This window comes from Anopheles nili, chromosome 3 (assembly GCF_943737925.1).
Source record: "Anopheles nili chromosome 3, idAnoNiliSN_F5_01, whole genome shotgun sequence".
NCBI classification, from domain to species: domain Eukaryota; kingdom Metazoa; phylum Arthropoda; class Insecta; order Diptera; family Culicidae; genus Anopheles; species Anopheles nili.
The window spans coordinates 19,502-40,196 of record NC_071292.1 but is presented as its reverse complement, the minus strand read 5'-3'; positions in this window follow the sequence as shown (position 1 = coordinate 40,196).

Genomic DNA, 20,695 nt, shown 5'->3' with positions numbered 1-20,695 from the left:
ACCCCCTGCTACACCTGTTTGCCCCTCTTGCCTGCCACACCCCCTGCTACACCCCTTTGCCCCCCTTGCCTGGTACACCCCCTGCTACACCTGTTTGCCCCTCTTGCCTGCCACACCCCCTGCTACACCCCTTTGCCCCCCTTGCCTGGTACACCCCCTGCTACACCTGTTTGCCCCTCTTGCCTGCCACACCCCCTGCTACACCCCTTTGCCCCCCTTGCCTGGTACACCCCCTGCTACACCTGTTTGCCCCTCTTGCCTGCCACACCCCCTGCTACACCCCTTTGCCCCCCTTGCCTGGTACACCCCCTGCTACACCTGTTTGCCCCTCTTGCCTGCCACACCCCCTGCTACACCCCTTTGCCCCCCTTGCCTGGTACACCCCCTGCTACACCTGTTTGCCCCTCTTGCCTGCCACACCCCCTGCTACACCCCTTTGCCCCCCTTGCCTGGTACACCCCCTGCTACACCTGTTTGCCCCTCTTGCCTGCCACACCCCCTGCTACACCCCTTTGCCCCCCTTGCCTGGTACACCCCCTGCTACACCTGTTTGCCCCTCTTGCCTGCCACACCCCCTGCTACACCCCTTTGCCCCCCTTGCCTGGTACACCCCCTGCTACACCTGTTTGCCCCTCTTGCCTGCCACACCCCCTGCTACACCCCTTTGCCCCCCTTGCCTGGTACACCCCCTGCTACACCTGTTTGCCCCTCTTGCCTGCCACACCCCCTGCTACACCCCTTTGCCCCCCTTGCCTGGTACACCCCCTGCTACACCTGTTTGCCCCTCTTGCCTGCCACACCCCCTGCTACACCCCTTTGCCCCCCTTGCCTGGTACACCCCCTGCTACACCTGTTTGCCCCTCTTGCCTGCCACACCCCCTGCTACACCCCTTTGCCCCCCTTGCCTGGTACACCCCCTGCTACACCTGTTTGCCCCTCTTGCCTGCCACACCCCCTGCTACACCCCTTTGCCCCCCTTGCCTGGTACACCCCCTGCTACACCTGTTTGCCCCTCTTGCCTGCCACACCCCCTGCTACACCCCTTTGCCCCCCTTGCCTGGTACACCCCCTGCTACACCTGTTTGCCCCTCTTGCCTGCCACACCCCCTGCTACACACCCCTTTGCCCCCCTTGCCTGGTACACCCCCTGCTACACCTGTTTGCCCCTCTTGCCTGCCACACCCCCTGCTACACCCCTTTGCCCCCCTTGCCTGGTACACCCCCTGCTACACCTGTTTGCCCCTCTTGCCTGCCACACCCCCTGCTACACCCCTTTGCCCCCCTTGCCTGGTACACCCCCTGCTACACCTGTTTGCCCCTCTTGCCTGCCACACCCCCTGCTACACCCCTTTGCCCCCCTTGCCTGGTACACCCCCTGCTACACCTGTTTGCCCCTCTTGCCTGCCACACCCCCTGCTACACCCCTTTGCCCCCCTTGCCTGGTACACCCCCTGCTACACCCGTTTGCCCCTCTTGCCTGCCACACCCCCTGCTACACCCCTTTGCCCCCCTTGCCTGGTACACCCCCTGCTACACCTGTTTGCCCCTCTTGCCTGCCACACCCCCTTCTACACCCCTTTGCCCCCCTTGCCTGGTACACCCCCTGCTACACCTGTTTGCCCCTCTTGCCTGCCACACCCCCTGCTACACCCCTTTGCCCCCCTTGCCTGGTACACCCCCTGCTACACCTGTTTGCCCCTCTTGCCTGCCACACCCCCTGCTACACCCCTTTGCCCCCCTTGCCTGGTACACCCCCTGCTACACCTGTTTGCCCCTCTTGCCTGCCACACCCCCTGCTACACCCCTTTGCCCCCCTTGCCTGGTACACCCCCTGCTACACCTGTTTGCCCCTCTTGCCTGCCACACCCCCTGCTACACCCCTTTGCCCCCCTTGCCTGGTACACCCCCTGCTACACCTGTTTGCCCCTCTTGCCTGCCACACCCCCTGCTACACCCCTTTGCCCCCCTTGCCTGGTACACCCCCTGCTACACCTGTTTGCCCCTCTTGCCTGCCACACCCCCTGCTACACCCCTTTGCCCCCCTTGCCTGGTACACCCCCTGCTACACCTGTTTGCCCCTCTTGCCTGCCACACCCCCTGCTACACCCCTTTGCCCCCCTTGCCTGGTACACCCCCTGCTACACCTGTTTGCCCCTCTTGCCTGCCACACCCCCTGCTACACCCCTTTGCCCCCCTTGCCTGGTACACCCCCTGCTACACCTGTTTGCCCCTCTTGCCTGCCACACCCCCTGCTACACCCCTTTGCCCCCCTTGCCTGGTACACCCCCTGCTACACCTGTTTGCCCCTCTTGCCTGCCACACCCCCTGCTACACCCCTTTGCCCCCCTTGCCTGGTACACCCCCTGCTACACCTGTTTGCCCCTCTTGCCTGCCACACCCCCTGCTACACCCCTTTGCCCCCCTTGCCTGGTACACCCCCTGCTACACCTGTTTGCCCCTCTTGCCTGCCACACCCCCTGCTACACCCCTTTGCCCCCCTTGCCTGGTACACCCCCTGCTACACCTGTTTGCCCCTCTTGCCTGCCACACCCCCTGCTACACCCCTTTGCCCCCCTTGCCTGGTACACCCCCTGCTACACCTGTTTGCCCCTCTTGCCTGCCACACCCCCTGCTACACCCCTTTGCCCCCCTTGCCTGGTACACCCCCTGCTACACCTGTTTGCCCCTCTTGCCTGCCACACCCCCTGCTACACCCCTTTGCCCCCCTTGCCTGGTACACCCCCTGCTACACCTGTTTGCCCCTCTTGCCTGCCACACCCCCTGCTACACCCCTTTGCCCCCCTTGCCTGGTACACCCCCTGCTACACCTGTTTGCCCCTCTTGCCTGCCACACCCCCTGCTACACCCCTTTGCCCCCCTTGCCTGGTACACCCCCTGCTACACCTGTTTGCCCCTCTTGCCTGCCACACCCCCTGCTACACCCCTTTGCCCCCCTTGCCTGGTACACCCCCTGCTACACCTGTTTGCCCCTCTTGCCTGCCACACCCCCTGCTACACCCCTTTGCCCCCCTTGCCTGGTACACCCCCTGCTACACCTGTTTGCCCCTCTTGCCTGCCACACCCCCTGCTACACCCCTTTGCCCCCCTTGCCTGGTACACCCCCTGCTACACCTGTTTGCCCCTCTTGCCTGCCACACCCCCTGCTACACCCCTTTGCCCCCCTTGCCTGGTACACCCCCTGCTACACCTGTTTGCCCCTCTTGCCTGCCACACCCCCTGCTACACCCCTTTGCCCCCCTTGCCTGGTACACCCCCTGCTACACCTGTTTGCCCCTCTTGCCTGCCACACCCCCTGCTACACCCCTTTGCCCCCCTTGCCTGGTACACCCCCTGCTACACCTGTTTGCCCCTCTTGCCTGCCACACCCCCTGCTACACCCCTTTGCCCCCCTTGCCTGGTACACCCCCTGCTACACCTGTTTGCCCCTCTTGCCTGCCACACCCCCTGCTACACCCCTTTGCCCCCCTTGCCTGGTACACCCCCTGCTACACCTGTTTGCCCCTCTTGCCTGCCACACCCCCTGCTACACCCCTTTGCCCCCCTTGCCTGGTACACCCCCTGCTACACCTGTTTGCCCCTCTTGCCTGCCACACCCCCTGCTACACCCCTTTGCCCCCCTTGCCTGGTACACCCCCTGCTACACCTGTTTGCCCCTCTTGCCTGCCACACCCCCTGCTACACCCCTTTGCCCCCCTTGCCTGGTACACCCCCTGCTACACCTGTTTGCCCCTCTTGCCTGCCACACCCCCTGCTACACCCCTTTGCCCCCCTTGCCTGGTACACCCCCTGCTACACCTGTTTGCCCCTCTTGCCTGCCACACCCCCTGCTACACCCCTTTGCCCCCCTTGCCTGGTACACCCCCTGCTACACCTGTTTGCCCCTCTTGCCTGCCACACCCCCTGCTACACCCCTTTGCCCCCCTTGCCTGGTACACCCCCTGCTACACCTGTTTGCCCCTCTTGCCTGCCACACCCCCTGCTACACCCCTTTGCCCCCCTTGCCTGGTACACCCCCTGCTACACCTGTTTGCCCCTCTTGCCTGCCACACCCCCTGCTACACCCCTTTGCCCCCCTTGCCTGGTACACCCCCTGCTACACCTGTTTGCCCCTCTTGCCTGCCACACCCCCTGCTACACCCCTTTGCCCCCCTTGCCTGGTACACCCCCTGCTACACCTGTTTGCCCCTCTTGCCTGCCACACCCCCTGCTACACCCCTTTGCCCCCCTTGCCTGGTACACCCCCTGCTACACCTGTTTGCCCCTCTTGCCTGCCACACCCCCTGCTACACCCCTTTGCCCCCCTTGCCTGGTACACCCCCTGCTACACCTGTTTGCCCCTCTTGCCTGCCACACCCCCTGCTACACCCCTTTGCCCCCCTTGCCTGGTACACCCCCTGCTACACCTGTTTGCCCCTCTTGCCTGCCACACCCCCTGCTACACCCCTTTGCCCCCCTTGCCTGGTACACCCCCTGCTACACCTGTTTGCCCCTCTTGCCTGCCACACCCCCTGCTACACCCCTTTGCCCCCCTTGCCTGGTACACCCCCTGCTACACCTGTTTGCCCCTCTTGCCTGCCACACCCCCTGCTACACCCCTTTGCCCCCCTTGCCTGGTACACCCCCTGCTACACCTGTTTGCCCCTCTTGCCTGCCACACCCCCTGCTACACCCCTTTGCCCCCCTTGCCTGGTACACCCCCTGCTACACCTGTTTGCCCCTCTTGCCTGCCACACCCCCTGCTACACCCCTTTGCCCCCCTTGCCTGGTACACCCCCTGCTACACCTGTTTGCCCCTCTTGCCTGCCACACCCCCTGCTACACCCCTTTGCCCCCCTTGCCTGGTACACCCCCTGCTACACCTGTTTGCCCCTCTTGCCTGCCACACCCCCTGCTACACCCCTTTGCCCCCCTTGCCTGGTACACCCCCTGCTACACCCCTTTGCCCCTCTTGCCTGCCACACCCCCTGCTACACCCCTTTGCCCCCCTTGCCTGGTACACCCCCTGCTACACCTGTTTGCCCCTCTTGCCTGCCACACCCCCTGCTACACCCCTTTGCCCCCCTTGCCTGGTACACCCCCTGCTACACCTGTTTGCCCCTCTTGCCTGCCACACCCCCTGCTACACCCCTTTGCCCCCCTTGCCTGGTACACCCCCTGCTACACCTGTTTGCCCCTCTTGCCTGCCACACCCCCTGCTACACCCCTTTGCCCCCCTTGCCTGGTACACCCCCTGCTACACCTGTTTGCCCCTCTTGCCTGCCACACCCCCTGCTACACCCCTTTGCCCCCCTTGCCTGGTACACCCCCTGCTACACCTGTTTGCCCCTCTTGCCTGCCACACCCCCTGCTACACCCCTTTGCCCCCCTTGCCTGGTACACCCCCTGCTACACCTGTTTGCCCCTCTTGCCTGCCACACCCCCTGCTACACCCCTTTGCCCCTCTTGCCTGGTACACCCCCTGCTACACCTGTTTGCCCCTCTTGCCTGCCACACCCCCTGCTACACCCCTTTGCCCCCCTTGCCTGGTACACCCCCTGCTACACCCCTTTGCCCCTCTTGCCTGCCACACCCCCTGCTACACCCCTTTGCCCCCCTTGCCTGGTACACCCCCTGCTACACCTGTTTGCCCCTCTTGCCTGCCACACCCCCTGCTACACCCCTTTGCCCCCCTTGCCTGGTACACCCCCTGCTACACCTGTTTGCCCCTCTTGCCTGCCACACCCCCTGCTACACCCCTTTGCCCCCCTTGCCTGGTACACCCCCTGCTACACCTGTTTGCCCCTCTTGCCTGCCACACCCCCTGCTACACCCCTTTGCCCCCCTTGCCTGGTACACCCCCTGCTACACCTGTTTGCCCCTCTTGCCTGCCACACCCCCTGCTACACCCCTTTGCCCCCCTTGCCTGGTACACCCCCTGCTACACCTGTTTGCCCCTCTTGCCTGCCACACCCCCTGCTACACCCCTTTGCCCCCCTTGCCTGGTACACCCCCTGCTACACCTGTTTGCCCCTCTTGCCTGCCACACCCCCTGCTACACCCCTTTGCCCCCCTTGCCTGCCACACCCCCTGCTACACCTGTTTGCCCCTCTTGCCTGCCACACCCCCTGCTACACCCCTTTGCCCCCCTTGCCTGGTACACCCCCTGCTACACCTGTTTGCCCCTCTTGCCTGCCACACCCCCTGCTACACCCCTTTGCCCCCCTTGCCTGGTACACCCCCTGCTACACCTGTTTGCCCCTCTTGCCTGCCACACCCCCTGCTACACCCCTTTGCCCCCCTTGCCTGGTACACCCCCTGCTACACCTGTTTGCCCCTCTTGCCTGCCACACCCCCTGCTACACCCCTTTGCCCCCCTTGCCTGGTACACCCCCTGCTACACCTGTTTGCCCCTCTTGCCTGCCACACCCCCTGCTACACCCCTTTGCCCCCCTTGCCTGGTACACCCCCTGCTACACCTGTTTGCCCCTCTTGCCTGCCACACCCCCTGCTACACCCCTTTGCCCCCCTTGCCTGGTACACCCCCTGCTACACCTGTTTGCCCCTCTTGCCTGCCACACCCCCTGCTACACCCCTTTGCCCCCCTTGCCTGGTACACCCCCTGCTACACCTGTTTGCCCCTCTTGCCTGCCACACCCCCTGCTACACCCCTTTGCCCCCCTTGCCTGGTACACCCCCTGCTACACCTGTTTGCCCCTCTTGCCTGCCACACCCCCTGCTACACCCCTTTGCCCCCCTTGCCTGGTACACCCCCTGCTACACCTGTTTGCCCCTCTTGCCTGCCACACCCCCTGCTACACCCCTTTGCCCCCCTTGCCTGGTACACCCCCTGCTACACCTGTTTGCCCCTCTTGCCTGCCACACCCCCTGCTACACCCCTTTGCCCCCCTTGCCTGGTACACCCCCTGCTACACCTGTTTGCCCCTCTTGCCTGCCACACCCCCTGCTACACCCCTTTGCCCCCCTTGCCTGGTACACCCCCTGCTACACCTGTTTGCCCCTCTTGCCTGCCACACCCCCTGCTACACCCCTTTGCCCCCCTTGCCTGGTACACCCCCTGCTACACCTGTTTGCCCCTCTTGCCTGCCACACCCCCTGCTACACCCCTTTGCCCCCCTTGCCTGGTACACCCCCTGCTACACCTGTTTGCCCCTCTTGCCTGCCACACCCCCTGCTACACCCCTTTGCCCCCCTTGCCTGGTACACCCCCTGCTACACCTGTTTGCCCCTCTTGCCTGCCACACCCCCTGCTACACCCCTTTGCCCCCCTTGCCTGGTACACCCCCTGCTACACCTGTTTGCCCCTCTTGCCTGCCACACCCCCTGCTACACCCCTTTGCCCCCCTTGCCTGGTACACCCCCTGCTACACCTGTTTGCCCCTCTTGCCTGCCACACCCCCTGCTACACCCCTTTGCCCCCCTTGCCTGGTACACCCCCTGCTACACCTGTTTGCCCCTCTTGCCTGCCACACCCCCTGCTACACCCCTTTGCCCCCCTTGCCTGGTACACCCCCTGCTACACCTGTTTGCCCCTCTTGCCTGCCACACCCCCTGCTACACCCCTTTGCCCCCCTTGCCTGGTACACCCCCTGCTACACCTGTTTGCCCCTCTTGCCTGCCACACCCCCTGCTACACCCCTTTGCCCCCCTTGCCTGGTACACCCCCTGCTACACCTGTTTGCCCCTCTTGCCTGCCACACCCCCTGCTACACCCCTTTGCCCCCCTTGCCTGGTACACCCCCTGCTACACCTGTTTGCCCCTCTTGCCTGCCACACCCCCTGCTACACCCCTTTGCCCCCCTTGCCTGGTACACCCCCTGCTACACCTGTTTGCCCCTCTTGCCTGCCACACCCCCTGCTACACCCCTTTGCCCCCCTTGCCTGGTACACCCCCTGCTACACCTGTTTGCCCCTCTTGCCTGCCACACCCCCTGCTACACCCCTTTGCCCCCCTTGCCTGGTACACCCCCTGCTACACCTGTTTGCCCCTCTTGCCTGCCACACCCCCTGCTACACCCCTTTGCCCCCCTTGCCTGGTACACCCCCTGCTACACCTGTTTGCCCCTCTTGCCTGCCACACCCCCTGCTACACCCCTTTGCCCCCCTTGCCTGGTACACCCCCTGCTACACCTGTTTGCCCCTCTTGCCTGCCACACCCCCTGCTACACCCCTTTGCCCCCCTTGCCTGGTACACCCCCTGCTACACCTGTTTGCCCCTCTTGCCTGCCACACCCCCTGCTACACCCCTTTGCCCCCCTTGCCTGGTACACCCCCTGCTACACCTGTTTGCCCCTCTTGCCTGCCACACCCCCTGCTACACCCCTTTGCCCCCCTTGCCTGGTACACCCCCTGCTACACCTGTTTGCCCCTCTTGCCTGCCACACCCCCTGCTACACCCCTTTGCCCCCCTTGCCTGGTACACCCCCTGCTACACCTGTTTGCCCCTCTTGCCTGCCACACCCCCTGCTACACCCCTTTGCCCCCCTTGCCTGGTACACCCCCTGCTACACCTGTTTGCCCCTCTTGCCTGCCACACCCCCTGCTACACCCCTTTGCCCCCCTTGCCTGGTACACCCCCTGCTACACCTGTTTGCCCCTCTTGCCTGCCACACCCCCTGCTACACCCCTTTGCCCCCCTTGCCTGGTACACCCCCTGCTACACCTGTTTGCCCCTCTTGCCTGCCACACCCCCTGCTACACCCCTTTGCCCCCCTTGCCTGGTACACCCCCTGCTACACCTGTTTGCCCCTCTTGCCTGCCACACCCCCTGCTACACCCCTTTGCCCCCCTTGCCTGGTACACCCCCTGCTACACCTGTTTGCCCCTCTTGCCTGCCACACCCCCTGCTACACCCCTTTGCCCCCCTTGCCTGGTACACCCCCTGCTACACCTGTTTGCCCCTCTTGCCTGCCACACCCCCTGCTACACCCCTTTGCCCCCCTTGCCTGGTACACCCCCTGCTACACCTGTTTGCCCCTCTTGCCTGCCACACCCCCTGCTACACCCCTTTGCCCCCCTTGCCTGGTACACCCCCTGCTACACCTGTTTGCCCCTCTTGCCTGCCACACCCCCTGCTACACCCCTTTGCCCCCCTTGCCTGGTACACCCCCTGCTACACCTGTTTGCCCCTCTTGCCTGCCACACCCCCTGCTACACCCCTTTGCCCCCCTTGCCTGGTACACCCCCTGCTACACCTGTTTGCCCCTCTTGCCTGCCACACCCCCTGCTACACCCCTTTGCCCCCCTTGCCTGGTACACCCCCTGCTACACCTGTTTGCCCCTCTTGCCTGCCACACCCCCTGCTACACCCCTTTGCCCCCCTTGCCTGGTACACCCCCTGCTACACCTGTTTGCCCCTCTTGCCTGCCACACCCCCTGCTACACCCCTTTGCCCCCCTTGCCTGGTACACCCCCTGCTACACCTGTTTGCCCCTCTTGCCTGCCACACCCCCTGCTACACCCCTTTGCCCCCCTTGCCTGGTACACCCCCTGCTACACCTGTTTGCCCCTCTTGCCTGCCACACCCCCTGCTACACCCCTTTGCCCCCCTTGCCTGGTACACCCCCTGCTACACCTGTTTGCCCCTCTTGCCTGCCACACCCCCTGCTACACCCCTTTGCCCCCCTTGCCTGGTACACCCCCTGCTACACCTGTTTGCCCCTCTTGCCTGCCACACCCCCTGCTACACCCCTTTGCCCCCCTTGCCTGGTACACCCCCTGCTACACCTGTTTGCCCCTCTTGCCTGCCACACCCCCTGCTACACCCCTTTGCCCCCCTTGCCTGGTACACCCCCTGCTACACCTGTTTGCCCCTCTTGCCTGCCACACCCCCTGCTACACCCCTTTGCCCCCCTTGCCTGGTACACCCCCTGCTACACCTGTTTGCCCCTCTTGCCTGCCACACCCCCTGCTACACCCCTTTGCCCCCCTTGCCTGGTACACCCCCTGCTACACCTGTTTGCCCCTCTTGCCTGCCACACCCCCTGCTACACCCCTTTGCCCCCCTTGCCTGGTACACCCCCTGCTACACCTGTTTGCCCCTCTTGCCTGCCACACCCCCTGCTACACCCCTTTGCCCCCCTTGCCTGGTACACCCCCTGCTACACCTGTTTGCCCCTCTTGCCTGCCACACCCCCTGCTACACCCCTTTGCCCCCCTTGCCTGGTACACCCCCTGCTACACCTGTTTGCCCCTCTTGCCTGCCACACCCCCTGCTACACCCCTTTGCCCCCCTTGCCTGGTACACCCCCTGCTACACCTGTTTGCCCCTCTTGCCTGCCACACCCCCTGCTACACCCCTTTGCCCCCCTTGCCTGGTACACCCCCTGCTACACCTGTTTGCCCCTCTTGCCTGCCACACCCCCTGCTACACCCCTTTGCCCCCCTTGCCTGGTACACCCCCTGCTACACCTGTTTGCCCCTCTTGCCTGCCACACCCCCTGCTACACCCCTTTGCCCCCCTTGCCTGGTACACCCCCTGCTACACCTGTTTGCCCCTCTTGCCTGCCACACCCCCTGCTACACCCCTTTGCCCCCCTTGCCTGGTACACCCCCTGCTACACCTGTTTGCCCCTCTTGCCTGCCACACCCCCTGCTACACCCCTTTGCCCCCCTTGCCTGGTACACCCCCTGCTACACCTGTTTGCCCCTCTTGCCTGCCACACCCCCTGCTACACCCCTTTGCCCCCCTTGCCTGGTACACCCCCTGCTACACCTGTTTGCCCCTCTTGCCTGCCACACCCCCTGCTACACCCCTTTGCCCCCCTTGCCTGGTACACCCCCTGCTACACCTGTTTGCCCCTCTTGCCTGCCACACCCCCTGCTACACCCCTTTGCCCCCCTTGCCTGGTACACCCCCTGCTACACCTGTTTGCCCCTCTTGCCTGCCACACCCCCTGCTACACCCCTTTGCCCCCCTTGCCTGGTACACCCCCTGCTACACCTGTTTGCCCCTCTTGCCTGCCACACCCCCTGCTACACCCCTTTGCCCCCCTTGCCTGGTACACCCCCTGCTACACCTGTTTGCCCCTCTTGCCTGCCACACCCCCTGCTACACCCCTTTGCCCCCCTTGCCTGGTACACCCCCTGCTACACCTGTTTGCCCCTCTTGCCTGCCACACCCCCTGCTACACCCCTTTGCCCCCCTTGCCTGGTACACCCCCTGCTACACCTGTTTGCCCCTCTTGCCTGCCACACCCCCTGCTACACCCCTTTGCCCCCCTTGCCTGGTACACCCCCTGCTACACCTGTTTGCCCCTCTTGCCTGCCACACCCCCTGCTACACCCCTTTGCCCCCCTTGCCTGGTACACCCCCTGCTACACCTGTTTGCCCCTCTTGCCTGCCACACCCCCTGCTACACCCCTTTGCCCCCCTTGCCTGGTACACCCCCTGCTACACCTGTTTGCCCCTCTTGCCTGCCACACCCCCTGCTACACCCCTTTGCCCCCCTTGCCTGGTACACCCCCTGCTACACCTGTTTGCCCCTCTTGCCTGCCACACCCCCTGCTACACCCCTTTGCCCCCCTTGCCTGGTACACCCCCTGCTACACCTGTTTGCCCCTCTTGCCTGCCACACCCCCTGCTACACCCCTTTGCCCCCCTTGCCTGGTACACCCCCTGCTACACCTGTTTGCCCCTCTTGCCTGCCACACCCCCTGCTACACCCCTTTGCCCCCCTTGCCTGGTACACCCCCTGCTACACCTGTTTGCCCCTCTTGCCTGCCACACCCCCTGCTACACCCCTTTGCCCCCCTTGCCTGGTACACCCCCTGCTACACCCCTTTGCCCCTCTTGCCTGCCACACCCCCTGCTACACCCCTTTGCCCCCCTTGCCTGGTACACCCCCTGCTACACCTGTTTGCCCCTCTTGCCTGCCACACCCCCTGCTACACCCCTTTGCCCCCCTTGCCTGGTACACCCCCTGCTACACCTGTTTGCCCCTCTTGCCTGCCACACCCCCTGCTACACCCCTTTGCCCCCCTTGCCTGGTACACCCCCTGCTACACCTGTTTGCCCCTCTTGCCTGCCACACCCCCTGCTACACCCCTTTGCCCCCCTTGCCTGGTACACCCCCTGCTACACCTGTTTGCCCCTCTTGCCTGCCACACCCCCTGCTACACCCCTTTGCCCCCCTTGCCTGGTACACCCCCTGCTACACCTGTTTGCCCCTCTTGCCTGCCACACCCCCTGCTACACCCCTTTGCCCCCCTTGCCTGGTACACCCCCTGCTACACCTGTTTGCCCCTCTTGCCTGCCACACCCCCTGCTACACCCCTTTGCCCCCCTTGCCTGGTACACCCCCTGCTACACCTGTTTGCCCCTCTTGCCTGCCACACCCCCTGCTACACCCCTTTGCCCCCCTTGCCTGGTACACCCCCTGCTACACCTGTTTGCCCCTCTTGCCTGCCACACCCCCTGCTACACCCCTTTGCCCCCCTTGCCTGGTACACCCCCTGCTACACCTGTTTGCCCCTCTTGCCTGCCACACCCCCTGCTACACCCCTTTGCCCCTCTTGCCTGCCACACCCCCTGCTACACCTGTTTGCCCCTCTTGCCTGCCACACCCCCTGCTACACCCCTTTGCCCCCCTTGCCTGGTACACCCCCTGCTACACCTGTTTGCCCCTCTTGCCTGCCACACCCCCTGCTACACCTGTTTGCCCCTCTTGCCTGCCACACCCCCTGCTACACCCCTTTGCCCCCCTTGCCTGGTACACCCCCTGCTACACCTGTTTGCCCCTCTTGCCTGCCACACCCCCTGCTACACCCCTTTGCCCCCCTTGCCTGGTACACCCCCTGCTACACCTGTTTGCCCCTCTTGCCTGCCACACCCCCTGCTACACCCCTTTGCCCCCCTTGCCTGGTACACCCCCTGCTACACCTGTTTGCCCCTCTTGCCTGCCACACCCCCTGCTACACCCCTTTGCCCCCCTTGCCTGGTACACCCCCTGCTACACCTGTTTGCCCCTCTTGCCTGCCACACCCCCTGCTACACCCCTTTGCCCCCCTTGCCTGGTACACCCCCTGCTACACCTGTTTGCCCCTCTTGCCTGCCACACCCCCTGCTACACCCCTTTGCCCCCCTTGCCTGGTACACCCCCTGCTACACCTGTTTGCCCCTCTTGCCTGCCACACCCCCTGCTACACCCCTTTGCCCCCCTTGCCTGCCACACCCCCTGCTACACCTGTTTGCCCCTCTTGCCTGCCACACCCCCTGCTACACCCCTTTGCCCCCCTTGCCTGGTACACCCCCTGCTACACCTCTTTGCCCCTCTTGCCTGCCACACCCCCTGCTACACCCCTTTGCCCCCCTTGCCTGGTACACCCCCTGCTACACCTGTTTGCCCCTCTTGCCTGCCACACCCCCTGCTACACCCCTTTGCCCCCCTTGCCTGGTACACCCCCTGCTACACCTGTTTGCCCCTCTTGCCTGCCACACCCCCTGCTACACCCCTTTGCCCCCCTTGCCTGGTACACCCCCTGCTACACCTGTTTGCCCCTCTTGCCTGCCACACCCCCTGCTACACCCCTTTGCCCCCCTTGCCTGGTACACCCCCTGCTACACCTGTTTGCCCCTCTTGCCTGCCACACCCCCTGCTACACCCCTTTGCCCCCCTTGCCTGGTACACCCCCTGCTACACCTGTTTGCCCCTCTTGCCTGCCACACCCCCTGCTACACCCCTTTGCCCCCCTTGCCTGGTACACCCCCTGCTACACCTGTTTGCCCCTCTTGCCTGCCACACCCCCTGCTACACCCCTTTGCCCCCCTTGCCTGGTACACCCCCTGCTACACCTGTTTGCCCCTCTTGCCTGCCACACCCCCTGCTACACCCCTTTGCCCCCCTTGCCTGGTACACCCCCTGCTACACCTGTTTGCCCCTCTTGCCTGCCACACCCCCTGCTACACCCCTTTGCCCCCCTTGCCTGGTACACCCCCTGCTACACCCCTTTGCCCCTCTTGCCTGCCACACCCCCTGCTACACCCCTTTGCCCCCCTTGCCTGGTACACCCCCTGCTACACCTGTTTGCCCCTCTTGCCTGCCACACCCCCTGCTACACCCCTTTGCCCCCCTTGCCTGGTACACCCCCTGCTACACCTGTTTGCCCCTCTTGCCTGCCACACCCCCTGCTACACCCCTTTGCCCCCCTTGCCTGGTACACCCCCTGCTACACCTGTTTGCCCCTCTTGCCTGCCACACCCCCTGCTACACCCCTTTGCCCCCCTTGCCTGGTACACCCCCTGCTACACCTGTTTGCCCCTCTTGCCTGCCACACCCCCTGCTACACCCCTTTGCCCCCCTTGCCTGGTACACCCCCTGCTACACCTGTTTGCCCCTCTTGCCTGCCACACCCCCTGCTACACCCCTTTGCCCCCCTTGCCTGGTACACCCCCTGCTACACCTGTTTGCCCCTCTTGCCTGCCACACCCCCTGCTACACCCCTTTGCCCCCCTTGCCTGGTACACCCCCTGCTACACCTGTTTGCCCCTCTTGCCTGCCACACCCCCTGCTACACCCCTTTGCCCCCCTTGCCTGGTACACCCCCTGCTACACCTGTTTGCCCCTCTTGCCTGCCACACCCCCTGCTACACCCCTTTGCCCCCCTTGCCTGGTACACCCCCTGCTACACCTGTTTGCCCCTCTTGCCTGCCACACCCCCTGCTACACCCCTTTGCCCCCCTTGCCTGGTACACCCCCTGCTACACCTGTTTGCCCCTCTTGCCTGCCACACCCCCTGCTACACCCCTTTGCCCCCCTTGCCTGGTACACCCCCTGCTACACCTGTTTGCCCCTCTTGCCTGCCACACCCCCTGCTACACCCCTTTGCCCCCCTTGCCTGGTACACCCCCTGCTACACCTGTTTGCCCCTCTTGCCTGCCACACCCCCTGCTACACCCCTTTGCCCCCCTTGCCTGGTACACCCCCTGCTACACCTGTTTGCCCCTCTTGCCTGCCACACCCCCTGCTACACCCCTTTGCCCCCCTTGCCTGGTACACCCCCTGCTACACCTGTTTGCCCCTCTTGCCTGCCACACCCCCTGCTACACCCCTTTGCCCCCCTTGCCTGGTACACCCCCTGCTACACCTGTTTGCCCCTCTTGCCTGCCACACCCCCTGCTACACCCCTTTGCCCCCCTTGCCTGGTACACCCCCTGCTACACCTGTTTGCCCCTCTTGCCTGCCACACCCCCTGCTACACCCCTTTGCCCCCCTTGCCTGGTACACCCCCTGCTACACCTGTTTGCCCCTCTTGCCTGCCACACCCCCTGCTACACCCCTTTGCCCCCCTTGCCTGGTACACCCCCTGCTACACCTGTTTGCCCCTCTTGCCTGCCACACCCCCTGCTACACCCCTTTGCCCCCCTTGCCTGGTACACCCCCTGCTACACCTGTTTGCCCCTCTTGCCTGCCACACCCCCTGCTACACCCCTTTGCCCCTCTTGCCTGCCACACCCCCTGCTACACCTGTTTGCCCCTCTTGCCTGCCACACCCCCTGCTACACCCCTTTGCCCCCCTTGCCTGGTACACCCCCTGCTACACCTGTTTGCCCCTCTTGCCTGCCACACCCCCTGCTACACCCCTTTGCCCCCCTTGCCTGGTACACCCCCTGCTACACCTGTTTGCCCCTCTTGCCTGCCACACCCCCTGCTACACCCCTTTGCCCCCCTTGCCTGGTACACCCCCTGCTACACCTGTTTGCCCCTCTTGCCTGCCACACCCCCTGCTACACCCCTTTGCCCCCCTTGCCTGGTACACCCCCTGCTACACCTGTTTGCCCCTCTTGCCTGCCACACCCCCTGCTACACCCCTTTGCCCCCCTTGCCTGGTACACCCCCTGCTACACCTGTTTGCCCCTCTTGCCTGCCACACCCCCTGCTACACCCCTTTGCCCCCCTTGCCTGGTACACCCCCTGCTACACCTGTTTGCCCCTCTTGCCTGCCACACCCCCTGCTACACCCCTTTGCCCCCCTTGCCTGGTACACCCCCTGCTACACCTGTTTGCCCCTCTTGCCTGCCACACCCCCTGCTACACCCCTTTGCCCCCCTTGCCTGGTACACCCCCTGCTACACCTGTTTGCCCCTCTTGCCTGCCACACCCCCTGCTACACCCCTTTGCCCCCCTTGCCTGGTACACCCCCTGCTACACCTGTTTGCCCCTCTTGCCTGCCACACCCCCTGCTACACCTGTTTGCCCCTCTTGCCTGCCACACCCCCTGCTACACCCCTTTGCCCCCCTTGCCTGGTACACACCCCCTGCTACACCTGTTTGCCCCTCTTGCCTGCCACACCCCCTGCTACACCCCTTTGCCCCCCTTGCCTGGTACACCCCCTGCTACACCTGTTTGCCCCTCTTGCCTGCCACACCCCCTGCTACACCCCTTTGCCCCCCTTGCCTGGTACACCCCCTGCTACACCTGTTTGCCCCTCTTGCCTGCCACACCCCCTGCTACACCCCTTTGCCCCCCTTGCCTGGTACACCCCCTGCTACACCTGTTTGCCCCTCTTGCCTGCCACACCCCCTGCTACACCCCTTTGCCCCCCTTGCCTGGTACACCCCCTGCTACACCTGTTTGCCCCTCTTGCCTGCCACACCCCCTGCTACACCCCTTTGCCCCCCTTGCCTGGTACACCCCCTGCTACACCTGTTTGCCCCTCTTGCCTGCCACACCCCCTGCTACACCCCTTTGCCCCCCTTGCCTGGTACACCCCCTGCTACACCTGTTTGCCCCTCTTGCCTGCCACACCCCCTGCTACACCCCTTTGCCCCCCTTGCCTGGTACACCCCCTGCTACACCTGTTTGCCCCTCTTGCCTGCCACACCCCCTGCTACACCCCTTTGCCCCCCTTGCCTGGTACACCCCCTGCTACACCTGTTTGCCCCTCTTGCCTGCCACACCCCCTGCTACACCCCTTTGCCCCCCTTGCCTGGTACACCCCCTGCTACACCTGTTTGCCCCTCTTGCCTGCCACACCCCCTGCTACACCCCTTTGCCCCCCTTGCCTGGTACACCCCCTGCTACACCTGTTTGCCCCTCTTGCCTGCCACACCCCCTGCTACACCCCTTTGCCCCCCTTGCCTGGTACACCCCCTGCTACACCTGTTTGCCCCTCTTGCCTGCCACACCCCCTGCTACACCCCTTTGCCCCCCTTGCCTGGTACACCCCCTGCTACACCTGTTTGCCCCTCTTGCCTGCCACACCCCCTGCTACACCCCTTTGCCCCCCTTGCCTGGTACACCCCCTGCTACACCTGTTTGCCCCTCTTGCCTGCCACACCCCCTGCTACACCCCTTTGCCCCCCTTGCCTGGTACACCCCCTGCTACACCTGTTTGCCCCTCTTGCCTGCCACACCCCCTGCTACACCCCTTTGCCCCCCTTGCCTGGTACACCCCCTGCTACACCTGTTTGCCCCTCTTGCCTGCCACACCCCCTGCTACACCCCTTTGCCCCCCTTGCCTGGTACACCCCCTGCTACACCTGTTTGCCCCTCTTGCCTGCCACACCCCCTGCTACACCCCTTTGCCCCCCTTGCCTGGTACACCCCCTGCTACACCTGTTTGCCCCTCTTGCCTGCCACACCCCCTGCTACACCCCTTTGCCCCCCTTGCCTGGTACACCCCCTGCTACACCTGTTTGCCCCTCTTGCCTGCCACACCCCCTGCTACACCCCTTTGCCCCCCTTGCCTGGTACACCCCCTGCTACACCTGTTTGCCCCTCTTGCCTGCCACACCCCCTGCTACACCCCTTTGCCCCCCTTGCCTGGTACACCCCCTGCTACACCTGTTTGCCCCTCTTGCCTGCCACACCCCCTGCTACACCCCTTTGCCCCCCTTGCCTGGTACACCCCCTGCTACACCTGTTTGCCCCTCTTGCCTGCCACACCCCCTGCTACACCCCTTTGCCCCCCTTGCCTGGTACACCCCCTGCTACACCTGTTTGCCCCTCTTGCCTGCCACACCCCCTGCTACACCCCTTTGCCCCCCTTGCCTGGTACACCCCCTGCTACACCTGTTTGCCCCTCTTGCCTGCCACACCCCCTGCTACACCCCTTTGCCCCCCTTGCCTGGTACACCCCCTGCTACACCTGTTTGCCCCTCTTGCCTGCCACACCCCCTGCTACACCCCTTTGCCCCCCTTGCCTGGTACACCCCCTGCTACACCTGTTTGCCCCTCTTGCCTGCCACACCCCCTGCTACACCCCTTTGCCCCCCTTGCCTGGTACACCCCCTGCTACACCTGTTTGCCCCTCTTGCCTGCCACACCCCCTGCTACACCCCTTTGCCCCCCTTGCCTGGTACACCCCCTGCTACACCTGTTTGCCCCTCTTGCCTGCCACACCCCCTGCTACACCCCTTTGCCCCCCTTGCCTGGTACACCCCCTGCTACACCTGTTTGCCCCTCTTGCCTGCCACACCCCCTGCTACACCCCTTTGCCCCCCTTGCCTGGTACACCCCCTGCTACACCTGTTTGCCCCTCTTGCCTGCCACACCCCCTGCTACACCCCTTTGCCCCCCTTGCCTGGTACACCCCCTGCTACACCTGTTTGCCCCTCTTGCCTGCCACACCCCCTGCTACACCCCTTTGCCCCCCTTGCCTGGTACACCCCCTGCTACACCTGTTTGCCCCTCTTGCCTGCCACACCCCCTGCTACACCCCTTTGCCCCCCTTGCCTGGTACACCCCCTGCTACACCTGTTTGCCCCTCTTGCCTGCCACACCCCCTGCTACACCCCTTTGCCCCCCTTGCCTGGTACACCCCCTGCTACACCTGTTTGCCCCTCTTGCCTGCCACACCCCCTGCTACACCCCTTTGCCCCCCTTGCCTGGTACACCCCCTGCTACACCTGTTTGCCCCTCTTGCCTGCCACACCCCCTGCTACACCCCTTTGCCCCCCTTGCCTGGTACACCCCCTGCTACACCTGTTTGCCCCTCTTGCCTGCCACACCCCCTGCTACACCCCTTTGCCCCCCTTGCCTGGTACACCCCCTGCTACACCTGTTTGCCCCTCTTGCCTGCCACACCCCCTGCTACACCCCTTTGCCCCCCTTGCCTGGTACACCCCCTGCTACACCTGTTTGCCCCTCTTGCCTGCCACACCCCCTGCTACACCCCTTTGCCCCCCTTGCCTGGTACACCCCCTGCTACACCTGTTTGCCCCTCTTGCCTGCCACACCCCCTGCTACACCCCTTTGCCCCCCTTGCCTGGTACACCCCCTGCTACACCTGTTTGCCCCTCTTGCCTGCCACACCCCCTGCTACACCCCTTTGCCCCCCTTGCCTGGTACACCCCCTGCTACACCTGTTTGCCCCTCTTGCCTGCCACACCCCCTGCTACACCCCTTTGCCCCCCTTGCCTGGTACACCCCCTGCTACACCTGTTTGCCCCTCTTGCCTGCCACACCCCCTGCTACACCCCTTTGCCCCCCTTGCCTGGTACACCCCCTGCTACACCTGTTTGCCCCTCTTGCCTGCCACACCCCCTGCTACACCCCTTTGCCCCCCTTGCCTGGTACACCCCCTGCTACACCTGTTTGCCCCTCTTGCCTGCCACACCCCCTGCTACACCCCTTTGCCCCCCTTGCCTGGTACACCCCCTGCTACACCTGTTTGCCCCTCTTGCCTGCCACACCCCCTGCTACACCCCTTTGCCCCCCTTGCCTGGTACACCCCCTGCTACACCTGTTTGCCCCTCTTGCCTGCCACACCCCCTGCTACACCCCTTTGCCCCCCTTGCCTGGTACACCCCCTGCTACACCTCTTTGCCCCTCTTGCCTGCCACACCCCCTGCTACACCCCTTTGCCCCCCTTGCCTGGTACACCCCCTGCTACACCTGTTTGCCCCTCTTGCCTGCCACACCCCCTGCTACACCCCTTTGCCCCCCTTGCCTGCTACACCCCCTGCTACACCTGTTTGCCCCTCTTGCCTGCCACACCCCCTGCTACACCCCTTTGCCCCCCTTGCCTGGTACACCCCCTGCTACACCTGTTTGCCCCTCTTGCCTGCCACACCCCCTGCTACACCCCTTTGCCCCCCTTGCCTGGTACACCCCCTGCTACACCTGTTTGCCCCTCTTGCCTGCCACACCCCCTGCTACACCCCTTTGCCCCCCTTGCCTGGTACACCCCCTGCTACACCTGTTTGCCCCTCTTGCCTGCCACACCCCCTGCTACACCCCTTTGCCCCCCTTGCCTGGTACACCCCCTGCTACACCTCTTTGCCCCTCTTGCCTGCCACACCCCCTGCTACACCCCTTTGCCCCCCTTGCCTGGTACACCCCCTGCTACACCTGTTTGCCCCTCTTGCCTGCCACACCCCCTGCTACACCCCTTTGCCCCCCTTGCCTGGTACACCCCCTGCTACACCTGTTTGCCCCTCTTGCCTGCCACACCCCCTGCTACACCCCTTTGCCCCCCTTGCCTGGTACACCCCCTGCTACACCTGTTTGCCCCTCTTGCCTGCCACACCCCCTGCTACACCCCTTTGCCCCCCTTGCCTGGTACACCCCCTGCTACACCTGTTTGCCCCTCTTGCCTGCCACACCCCCTGCTACACCCCTTTGCCCCCCTTGCCTGGTACACCCCCTGCTACACCTGTTTGCCCCTCTTGCCTGCCACACCCCCTGCTACACCCCTTTGCCCCCCTTGCCTGGTACACCCCCTGCTACACCTGTT